Consider the following 12,209-nt stretch of genomic DNA (forward strand, 5'->3'; position numbering starts at 1 on the left):
GGTTTTCTATATTCAAGGATTGATACCCATTGTGCCTCTGAGAAAAGATCTGTTAGCATATATAGGCTGAAACAAGATGAATCTATGAATATTTCATATTTATTTATTAGATTTTTATCCAGCTTTTATTATTTTATAATCAAGGCAGAGAACATACATAATGCTACTTCCTCCTCCTATTTTTCTCACAATAAGTACCCTGTGAGGTGAGTTGGGCTGAAAGAATGTAACTGGCCCAATGAACTAAAAAGCATAAACATAAATATAAATATTAAAAACCAGAATCCATGAACACCAGCTGGCTGTCAAACAGCATGACCCAAAGTCCCTGATTACCAGTCACACCGACAACAAACAACACTGGTTCGACTGGGACAAATCCAAAGTCATTGGCCATGCCAAAACTCATCAGGCGAATTCATCAAAGCCTAGTGTTCTACCAATGAGTCCATCAACAAACACATTGACTTAAAACCAGTGTACGGACCAATAGGGAAGCGGACCATCCAAACCACCAATCAATGATAGAACTGACCACCCCTCACCAGTTGAATCTGGTGCCTCACAACCAGTCAGAAGTCACAAGACCAGAATCGGTCTTGTGATTCAATCAGTCTTGTGATTCAACCAGTCACAAGGCCAACTGGCCACCCAGGACTCATATAAATGAACAAGACACTTCAGCCAAAACCCTGCTGAAGGTGTTACCTAGTTTGGTAACGAAATATCCGGGAGCCAAGCAACAAGCTCAAGAGGACAAACCTTTGCCTAAACATAAATATTTATCAAACACTTTCTACATCAAGGATAATTATAGCAAGAAGAATCTGATCACACATGCCAATATGCTACATTTGGACTCAAGAAATAGATTAAAGACACTACAAGAATTGCTTGTTGAAGATAAGGCTTGGGTGGCGAGGGTCATGTTGTGAAAGAGTGAACTGGCCAGCTGGAACAAGTAGTCCTTCCTTTCCCCTCTGGGACCAGAGTTTTGGTGTTCAACCAGAGTCTCCAATGCCAAATCAGCCTGCAAATCCAACAAAACCAAATCAAGCCCACTGCTTGCAGCAGCCCAGATGCAGGGCTCTACAAACCTATTTACAAGTTTTTTAAAGAGGCGCAAAGCGTTTCACCTGAAAATGGATTGCGTTGGCTACAAGAGCTGAAGACAGCAGGGAAGGGGAAAGATTTAAAGAGCTAAACTATAGCTGAGCTAGGAAATACAGAACTTCAAATACAGAGGTAGAACCCTGTAGAAATATATAGATTAAATAAGATAAGCTATAATAATAATAATAATAATAATAATAATAATAATAATAATAACAACAACAACAACAACAACAACAACAACAACAACAACAACAACAATAATAATAATAATAATAATAATAATAATAATAATAATAATAATAATAATAATAATAAAAAAAAGTTGGAAGGGACCTTGGAGGTCATCGAGTCCAACCCCCTGCTCAGGCAGGAAACCCTATACCATTTCGGACAAATGGCTGTCCAGTTTCTTCTTAAAATCTTCCAGTGTTGGAGCATTCACCGCTTCTGGAGGCAGGTTGCTCCACTGGTTAATTGTTCTAACTGTCAGGAAGTTTCTCCTTAGTTCTAGGTTGCTTCTCTCCTTGATCAGTTTCCATCCGTTGCTTCTTGTCCTGCCTTCAGGCGCTTTGGAAAATAGCTTGACTCCCTCTTCTCTGTGGCAGCCCCTGAGATATTGGAACGCTGCTATCATGTCACCCCTAGTCCGTCTCTTCGTTAAACTAGACATACCCAATTCTAGCAACCGTTCCTTATACGCTTTAGCCTCCAGTCCCCTAATCATCTTTGTTGCTCTTCTCTGTACTCTTTCTAGAGTCTCAACATCTTTTTTACATTGTGGTGACCAAAACTGGATGCAGTATTCCAAGTGTGGCCTTACCAAGGCATTGTAAAGTGGTATTAATACTTCATCTGATTACTAGTTTTAAGCTTATAGTAATAAGAAGACAGTTGAATAAAAAGTGAAGTAGAAGCAAGCAGAGAAATAGTATTAACTTTAAGGAATAGAAGTTCAATTTTGTGCAACAAAACAGCTTTTGTGGGAAAAGCAAATGCAGTATATTTTGTACCGTATTAAGAGAAACTGCAGCATGTGGCCTTTAAGTCTTACCATGTTGAGTTTCTTTTATATCCTTAGCACTTCTCTTTCTTTTCATGTGCCCATCATTTCCCTGATATTAACACATGGAATACTGTAGCATTCGTCGCATATTTTCACAGTACATCAAGTAATAGCCTATGAAGTAGAATGGAGAAATTTCATTAGATGCCAGAGGTGGAGAGGGTATTTACATTAGTTGGTAGGTACATGACCACCATACCTGTTTATTTCAGACTTACTTGGAGAATACTACAACTTTTAGTCAATTGCTGCTATATTTTTTTCCATGTTGTAACACTCTTTTGAAAGATCTGTAATCCAAATTAATTTGGGGACCAATGTTAAAATATTATAACAACATAAGAGCCATGATGGATCAGTTTGATAATACACCTCTCTTAGCATTCTTTTGTCAGACAAGCTCACAAACATGCACAGAATGGTTTTTCTAAATTTTTTTCTGACAATGAAAGAAGAATTTAACTTGCCATTGTTGACTTCTTAGAAGTAAATGCTCCTAAGGATGATTAAAGATACTGTCAACTCTACAATGAACCTGGCTGTAGCCATTTTTATTCTTCTAGGTCGCCACAAGAAAGGGAGGGGAAAAAGGTATTTCTGGTAGTCTAAACATGAGCAAATCTTGTGGGAACCAAAGTCATTCCCATACCGGAGGGGAGAAGGAGGATTGTTTAGTCAGAAAGCCCGCACAAGTTGTTCTATTGGATAGCATGAGTAGAGGCAGTGGTGGGATTCAAATATGTGAACAACCGGTTCTCTGTGTGGAGGCCACTTCCGGAAGGCCATTCTGGGCCTTGGCAACAAAAAATTAGCTACCGGTTCTGCCAAACTGGTGCGAACTGGCTGAATCCCACCACTGAGTAGAGGTGGGAATTGTTACATTGTATTACTTTGATTCTTGGGGGGGAGGGAAAGTTTAGATCTGGTTTCACTTTTGACCATGCCGATATTGTGTATCCAATAAACATGTTCTTTGAGGAATTCCCCTGCCTCGAAGTTCTGATTTATTTGGTCGGAACCTTGACAGATGCATATTGTTCTTAATATAGGTAGTCCTTGACTTACAGTCATTCATTTAGCGATCATTTGAAGTTGCAATAACAGAAAAAAGTGACTTATGACCATTTTTCACACTTATGACCATAGCAGCATCCCCAAGGTCACACAATCAAAATTCAGATGCTTGGCAACTGAGTCATAGTTATGACAGTTGCAGTGTCCAGGGATCATGTGATCACTTTTTGTGACCTTCTGACAAGCAAAGTCAATGGGGAAGCCAGATTCACTTAACAACTGTGTCACTAACTTAACAACAGCAGTGATTCACTTAAGAAACGTGGCAAGAAAAGTCGCAAAATGAGGCAAAACTCACTTAAATGTCTTACTTAGCAAGAGAAATTTTGACCCCAATTGTGGTTATAAGTCAAGGACTACCTGTATTAGATTAGGAATGAAGAGACAGGTCTTTCAGATGCCTTCTACAAATTTCAGCATCTCTCCCTTTTTGCTCTGGTGGAAGCCATGACAAGCCCCACATTTGTACTAAATTAACTTCTTCACATGATCTTCTAACAGCAGTGGACATATTCTCACTTCTGAAACCACTGAGGTGAGGAGATCTAATAGTAATGACATTTGTATTGCATTATGTCAATCGCAGAGATCAATAAACAGCAGGGATGTCAGCAACACTTAACACCGAATATTTGCACAAGGTTTTTTTTTATCCATTTTCTAGGTTTTGTTTTGTTTTTTATTAAAACCACACAAAATCAGCTTGGCTGATTGATCTCTTCTAAGCAATGACATTTACCAAAGTTGGCTACTGAGCAGACACATGTGAATTCTTTGTAAGACGTCGTATAGATCTTTTTTTGCATGCTATTTTCTGTGGGGATTAGATACATAAGTGGTTATTAATCTATCACTCCTTTATGCTTATTACAGTATTGAAATAATTGTGTTATCTATGCTTTTTCTCCAATCACACAATTATTCCACTTAGCAGACAACATTGTACTCCAGGCATTCTTGAAGGGTGGTCCTAAGGCTTAGGGACCTGCAAAATGAAAATTAATTGCCAGCCTAGGTTGAAAATAATACAATATTAAAACTTCATCAAACAATCACAAGAAGCAATAGCAGTAGCAAATGCATCAATTTTAACTTTTAATATAGTAAATATTGATTAACGTAATCCATATAGACAAAAAACCTGGGGGGGAAAGTGAGAAGGGATCCTGAGAGAAAAAAAGTTTAAGACACATTGGTCTACTTGGACAGGTGATCCGTCCCAAGGATCAAATAATGCAGGCAGTTCTGCTGTTTTAAAGTCATTTGTGTGGCAGTCTAGATCATTCACAAGGCTCCTTTTCAACCTGAACATGTGTCCTCACAGTGAAAGCACAAAGAAACTTCAACTGGATAGAAAGTTTTGCCGTTCTGCTTCCCACCATGGCCAACTGCAGGTAGTCCTCAACTTACGACCACAATTGAGCCCAACATTTATGTTGCTAAGTGAGAAATTTGTTAAGTTTTGACCCATTTTGTGACTTTTCTTGCCACATTTGTTAAGTGAATCACTGCAGTTGTTAAATAGGTAACACGGTTGTTAAGTGAATCTGGTTTCCCCATTGACTTTGCTTGTCAGAAAGCTGTAAAAGGTGATCACATGCAACCATCATAAATAAAGCATCCGAATGTAAATCATGTGACCATGGGAATACTGCAATAGTCGTAAGTGTGAAAAACAGTCATCAGCAGTGCTGGGATTCAGCCAGTTTGCACCACTTCGGCAGAACCGGTAGCTAATTTTTTGTTGCCCAGGCCCAGAATGGATTTCCAGAAGCAACATCCACACAGAGAACCGGTTGTTCACATATTTGAATCCCACCACTGGTCATAAGTCACTTTTTTTTTTTAGTGCCATTGTAACTTTGAACATTCACTAAGCGAACTGTTGTAACTGGAGAACTATCTGTACTCCAAGTTCTTCTCTTGATCTTGCTTCCAAAAAATGGTGTTTAAAGAGACTAATTTAATCATCAAAGTTTAATTGCCAGTGATGGAGCAATGTTCCCTGAATGTATCAAAAGACCCTTTAAAAGCCACCTGGTTTAAAAGGTATTCTATGTCTTATGAAAACAAATTCCTTCAATTAATTATACATTTTTTTTTTGCCTGACCAGTGTCTTTGGCCTAATAGAGTTCTAATGGAGTTGTGTCCAACCCACGGCCCATGGGCTACATGGGGCCCTGGACAGCAAGTAATGTGGCCCCACAAGATCATAAACTTTTAACATTATGTTATTTATACACATTAAGTGTATTATATTTTTATATGCGGCCCAAGACAAATTTCTGCTCACTCAATGTGGCCCAGGCAAGCCAAAAGTTTGGACACCCATGTTCTAATGCAGGAGTAGGCAACCTCGGCTCTTTTATGACTCATGGACGTCAACTCCCAGAATTCAGGAATTCTGGGAGTTGAAGTACATGAGTCATAAAAGAGCCGAGGTTGCCTACCCCTGTAATCTAATGTGTATGAAGAAGTCAAAAAGTTACATCTTTCTACTTTCTTACCATTTAGGTGTCATTTTATAACGATATAACTTTGTTGTGCCTTCTCCAGTTGAAATATAATAACCAACTCTTGGTGGCTGGCAATCAAAAGTTAAAATAAAAAAAAACATATTAAAACTATAAGAACTAATACATTAAAAACACAAATATATATATGGTAGGTTTTTCCTCAGCTATTTAAAAGTACCCATGTATTTTATATATACTTGAGAGGAAGCCCATCCACAAAAAGCAGATTTTTTTAACCAAAATACCACGAGAATTGCACCACCCATGGATAAGTCAATTTTGAAAATAAAAAACATACAAATATTTTGTATTTTGTTTAAAAAAATCAAGGATCAGCTTATCCACAAACAGACTTATAGGCGAATATATACGTAAATGCGGTAGGCAAATATTGCCTTGTTGCAGTGAAAGGCCACAGCTGATGCAAGTCTAAACCCTGTTGTTTTTCCTTTTTAATTAAATGTTTAGATAATTTGTTGATGTTTAATAGCAATTAAATTGAATGACTGATGGTACTTGCCTGTAGGTGTGCTTATACAAGAGACAGGTTTGTAGGAAAGAGATAAAATAATTTCTGTCCCAACCAATATACAGATGGGAGGGGGATCAATTTATTTTATAAATGGGGAGGGTCTTATTTAACAGGCACTTTGCTTTGATAGTTATTAATTCAGTTAACATTTATTTAAATAATATCTCATCTCTTTTCTTTTTTAGAGCATGATTTTTGTGCAACATGAATCTATATACCTAATCTATACATATACATTAAAATATACTTCAATATATATGCACATATCCAAGTATATTTCATGAACATTTTTGTTGTGGGGATAGATGGAATCTCTACCACTGGTTTTAGCTGGAGCAGACAATATAGTTGACAACAAAGAGAACCTTAACTTTCCATAGGATTTTTGTGAGTGATCATCATCTTTTTCTGTCTATTTTTTCTGTGTTTGGGAACATAGAAAATCTTATCTTAAATCCAGGTTCAAATTCCTTTGGGGTAATTCAAACAATGCAGATCAAGGATTATGATGTTTAACAAACATTTTAAAAATAAAGTGTTCCATAAACACCGCTCTAATTGAAGGAACAGAACGTCAATTAGCCATAAATCAGCTAATTGGTATTAGTGCTGATATAAAATAAAACCAATCAATATTGTAAGAATTAATTTATATGTGTAATTACGATGCATTCAATATCTTACATAGTTATGCTAACATGAAAGGCAGAGCTCTTTTTGGGCAGTGATTCATATATTATGCGGTAGATATGAGTGCCTGTGTGTTTCAGAGATAACGACCTAGATGCCGAATATAATTCCTTGGTGTGTACTTATGCAGCATTATTGTTTGCAAACACAGCTCTTGCGTGCTTGTGCATTATATTATGAGAAGGCATAAGGAACATAATGAATAAATGCTTTTCTACCCCAGGCTTCTGATTTTTTTTCTCAGTGTTTATGGAGATTTCCATAATTATATCAATACCATGTCATCAAAACATCAGAATTTACCAATTTTTAGTGTGACATTCATAACATCTCACCACTTAAATGCAGGTTCTGGATTCTGGAACAGTCTGCTATGTTTTGGTCATATCAGTGAATGCTCAATCAATATGCTGTATTTGTTTATTCATTTTATAATCATTTACAATTTTCAGGTTGCATTATAATCATATGATCATGCAGATATTTTGATTTGAATACATATACCATGGAAAAATAACTCATAAACTAAGGATGATAATGATCAGCAGGTCTAAGATAAATCAGAGTGAGGGGAAGTGATATCAAACACCATGTATGAAATGTTGGGCACATCGGATACAAGATTTGTTGAGCAGACCATCATTATATCAAGATTATGTAAAGTATAGTACCACTTTATAATCGCCTTGGTAAGATCACACCTGGAATAGTGCATCCAGTTTGAGTCGCCATGATATAAAAAACAAAAGATGTTGAGACTCTAGAAAGAATGCAGAGAAGAGCAACAAAGATGATCAGGGGTCTGGAGGCTAAAACATATGCAGAATGGTTGCAGGAAATTGATATGTCTAGTCTAGTGGAAAAAAAGGACTAGAGGTGACATGACAACAGTGCTCCAATATTTAAGTGGCTGCCATAAAGAAGAGGGGGTCCACTTACTCTCCAAAGCACCAGAAGGCAGGACAAGAAGCAATGGATGGAAATTAATCAATGAGAGAAGCAACCTAGAACTAAGGAGACATTTCCTGACAGTTAGAACAATTAATCATTGGAATGGTTTGCCTCCAGAAGTTATGAGTGCTTCAACACTGGAGGTTTTAAAGAAGAGATTGGACAATCGTTTGCCTGAAACAATATAGGGTTTCCTGCTTGAGCAGGGGGTTGGACTAGAAGACCTCCAAGGTCCCTTCTAACTCTGTTATTCTGTATTATCTCTCTTTATGGCCTTATAAGTGTTGAAGTACAACTGAATGAAGTATAACTGCTTGTATGCATAACTTGGAAAATCTCTCAGGTTTTTTTCCCCTTTTTTTCTTTTGGAGAATGGTGCCCTCCTTCCTGCTAGCCTCCATCTGCTGGGGTGCTGTGGCTGTGAGCACAAAACTTTCTGAGATACTTGTTAACAGAAGGGAGCATTCTAATATTTGCTGCACTTGGTCCAGATTAGACTTATTAGATGATTAGATGCATAATGCATAGCATTTCATTTCCATTGTATATATTAACTACTCGCTTACAAGGTGCAGAATTCTTAATACTTTCAGTATTTAAGAATCTGGATGGATGGAGCTGCCTTGTACCAAATCCAAATAATGACTTTTAGCTGTATTACCCAGAGGACCTGGGAAGAAATCTCCCCTAGCTTTATGGACTCCAGAAGTTTTCATCAAGCAGTGCTGGGGATTTAATCTAGCCATTTTATATGCAAAACATATCCCCTTTACTATGGCTTTTCCGAGTGACCCATATTATACTAATTCAGTTCTATATGCTAATTTTGTCACACCTTTATAAATTCCATTCCCACTGGTAGTCACTGCCAGTGAAAGCACAGCTTCCAGGGAAAACCCACAGATGCTTATATACAGATTTGTTGTGCCTGAATAAAATATTCCAATTCCAGCCAAGTGCTTTTTCTTTGTGCTGTTTTTTTTTTTTTAATTTTTTTTTTTGGAATTGGCAAGCTGAAAACTGAGTTGCATATCTATCAATAAAGCCTACAGAAAAGGGAGGATTGGGGGAGGGACATCCATAATGGACAATGATACGAAGGGAGGCAACTCCTTTGCAGATGATTAGATTTTTTGGCAAGAGTCCTTTGTCCCTTCCTGCTGGATGAGAGGAGAAAAATACCATAAAAGAGATGTTATGTATGCAAACAGAATGGCAATGAGAATGTAGGAGATGACTAGGCTGAACCGAGGGTGGGGTCAAAAACATCATCAGTGTGGAATCACTACATCCCTATAAGAGACCCAAGTACAGCTTAAAATCCATTGACTCTTTTCTGATGCCCATTAGTAGTTCAGATTCTCATGTACAGGTAACATGAAATAAACGTGTGGTACTTTTGAACTTCATCCTGGTTCTCCATTTCTTGCACCTGACAAAGAAGGTAATTTGTCCCTGCTTACTCTGGCTCCTGCTCAGTTTCTCTTGGATAGGTTACATTTAAGAGGATGTTCTCATCTACAAAGGTTAGCTTTTCCATGTCACTGATCTACAGGGAAAAAAAAAGATTAGAGTTACTTAGATACAAGGTCAAATCTGCAGTAGTGTTAGAGTTAAAGGGGCAACGAGGCCATCCGCTTCAGGAGATCTTAATCGGGGTTTCTTGATTTCCATGGGTGTTAGATTGCTTAATTTTCAGCAACCTTCAACTAAACTGCAGGTTTTTTTTCATTCCAGAATGAATGTAGGAAATACATAATATAAGGTCACGTTAGTTGCAGAAACCAGAAGATTAAGTTCTAATCCCACCTTAGGAACAAAGCCAGCTAGGTGACCTTGGCCAGTCACTTCTTCCTCAGTCCTAAGAAGCAGGGAAGGGCAAGCCACTTTTGAAATCCTGCCAAGAAAACAGCAAGTAGCCAAGAGCCTAGACCAGGGGTAGGCAACCTTGGCTCTTTTATGACTTGTGGACTTCAACTCCCAGAATTCCTGAGCCAGCATGGCTCAGCTTGCAAACCTCTCCCTTTCCCCTCAGCGTGGCTGGCTCAGGAATTCTGGGAGTTGACGTCCACAAGTCATAAAAGAGCCAAGGTTGCCTATCCCTGGCCTAGACTGACTCAAAAGCATACACACAAACACGAAAGCCCCAAAATGTTTGTTAAATTTCAATAAGTCTTACTTTCTAAATTTATTGGATTTTTTTAAAAAAAAAATACTTCAAAAATTGCATTTGAACATAACTGGTTTCCTCTTTAATTCTCATTCTGTACCTATAAACTACATTTTATGCATTTTCTTATATTTTCTGAGAAAGGGTCTATAGGTTTCTCCAGATTCTCTCCATGGCACAAAAAGGTTAAGAATGCCTGTTCCCCAACATGCTTCAACCACTTAATTATTCTTCTCAAAGACCTATTGGCTAAGATCGGTGCAAGCAAATAAGTCTCCTGTAATGCTGAGTGTGGCATGAGGTCAGATGAGAGCAAACATCTGAGAAGCGTCAATATTTCTATCATACCCCTCTCAGGTCGTGAGGCAGAATAAGGATGTGACCTATTTCAGGATTTTTGTTTAAGGTCTGGTTTTATTCTTGATGAGAAATATTAATAGCCAACAATCTAAAAAAAAGTCTAATAGAGATATTCAAGGATGCAGGCAAATAAACACCTTCTATTCTTCCATTTCCCTACTAATCCATTTTCTTACTAAAGCCTTGCCTTGGTGTGCTTTAAGGTATGTCTTTGACTCTTAGGACAAGAGAAAGGGAGAAGTGGACCTTTTGTAAGAGATGACCAGGTTGAACCAGAGGAAGGGATCAAACACATCATCGGTCTCCCTTCATGACCATAAGATATCTAAATTCAGCCCAGCTTGAATTCTGTTGACTCTTATCTACCACCAATTTGCTTTGACCATTAGTAGTTCAGATTCTTGTAGGGGGCTTAAGCTTGCAATAAACCTATATATTCATTTGAACTGCTGGGCTCCCAATTTTCTGCACTTGTCAACTTTCTCCACAGCTGAGCCTTTGCTTGGAAGATAAATTGGGGCTTGAATTCAAGATAAGCAGGGGGAAAAAAATCTGTAACCCCACAGCTGGCTAAGTTGGAGGCCCGCTCCTTCCCAAATTCCCTACTCAGTCCATACCTTTGTATCCTGAGAATTAAGATCATAGGTGATCATAGTACCTCATTTAGAGGTGCTGTGCTACATTTCATTGCTCACATTATCCAAGTAGAACAAGTGGATCTAGCATAAACTAGAACATTATGTTTACAATTTTTCCCTTAGATTATCTCTGTCCTGAAAGTAATGAATGCCTTTATTACTACTTTGCATTGCTTTTGATTGTTTCAGTGAATAGCTATGGTCTCTGATTAACATTTTGCAATGATTCCGGAGCATCTATGCTTATGGGGAAACTAGGGCACAGAAAAACACATCGTGGTTTATTTTACCGATGCAGATTTCTATTGGTCCTGAAGGACAAACTTAGTGATGTAGGAAGACAATTTGGAGGGGTTCGATGCAGAAGAATATGATTACTTAATTAGCAGCATCTATTAACTTGGTGCTATATATAAACTGATGTGGAGCTTAACAATGGCATTATTAATCATGTCTTAATGTAAATGTGTAAAGAGCTTGCTGCTTTGTAATGTTCTTTGTAAATAGTCCCTGTGGGAATCGCAACTTTATTTCATTAAAATGCCTGACTGCTGTTAATTGATCTTAGAAAAACACGAACAAATTAACTATGCTTTGGGAGGGATCGGTACAAATTTATCAGTCCACATGCTTCCATGCCGCAGATGAAGAAAGCTAGGGATCACATTTACCTTCTGTAATAGCCTGCTCTATAATATGGGCTTGATGACCTGGTTTAATTAACAACTCTTGGAGAAACATTTGGTGTTCCAGAGTTTGTTTTTCTCTTTTTCAAAAGAAAAAAAAAAAGAAATATTGTTTGCAAATGATAGTGTTTTTCCATGCCAGCTGGGACACAGTAGGAGTTGAGGGTCACGGACAATTAATTGCAAGTTTTAATGACTCTTCTTGTGTAAAAAACATAAGCATTACTGACTGATGAGAATTAAGATTGGTTGATTTTTGGAAAACTTTGTGTTTAGTATTTCATTTAAATATGAACAAAAAAACCTAAGCTACTATATATACATATATGTGTGTGTGTCTGTGTGTGTGTATGTGAGAGAGAGAGAGAGAGAGAGAGAGAGAGAGAGAGAGAGAGAGAGAGAGAGAGAGAGA

Source organism: Protobothrops mucrosquamatus, unplaced genomic scaffold (assembly GCF_001527695.2).
Source record: "Protobothrops mucrosquamatus isolate PMUCROS unplaced genomic scaffold, P.Mucros_1.0 scaffold_2, whole genome shotgun sequence".
NCBI lineage: Eukaryota > Metazoa > Chordata > Lepidosauria > Squamata > Viperidae > Protobothrops > Protobothrops mucrosquamatus.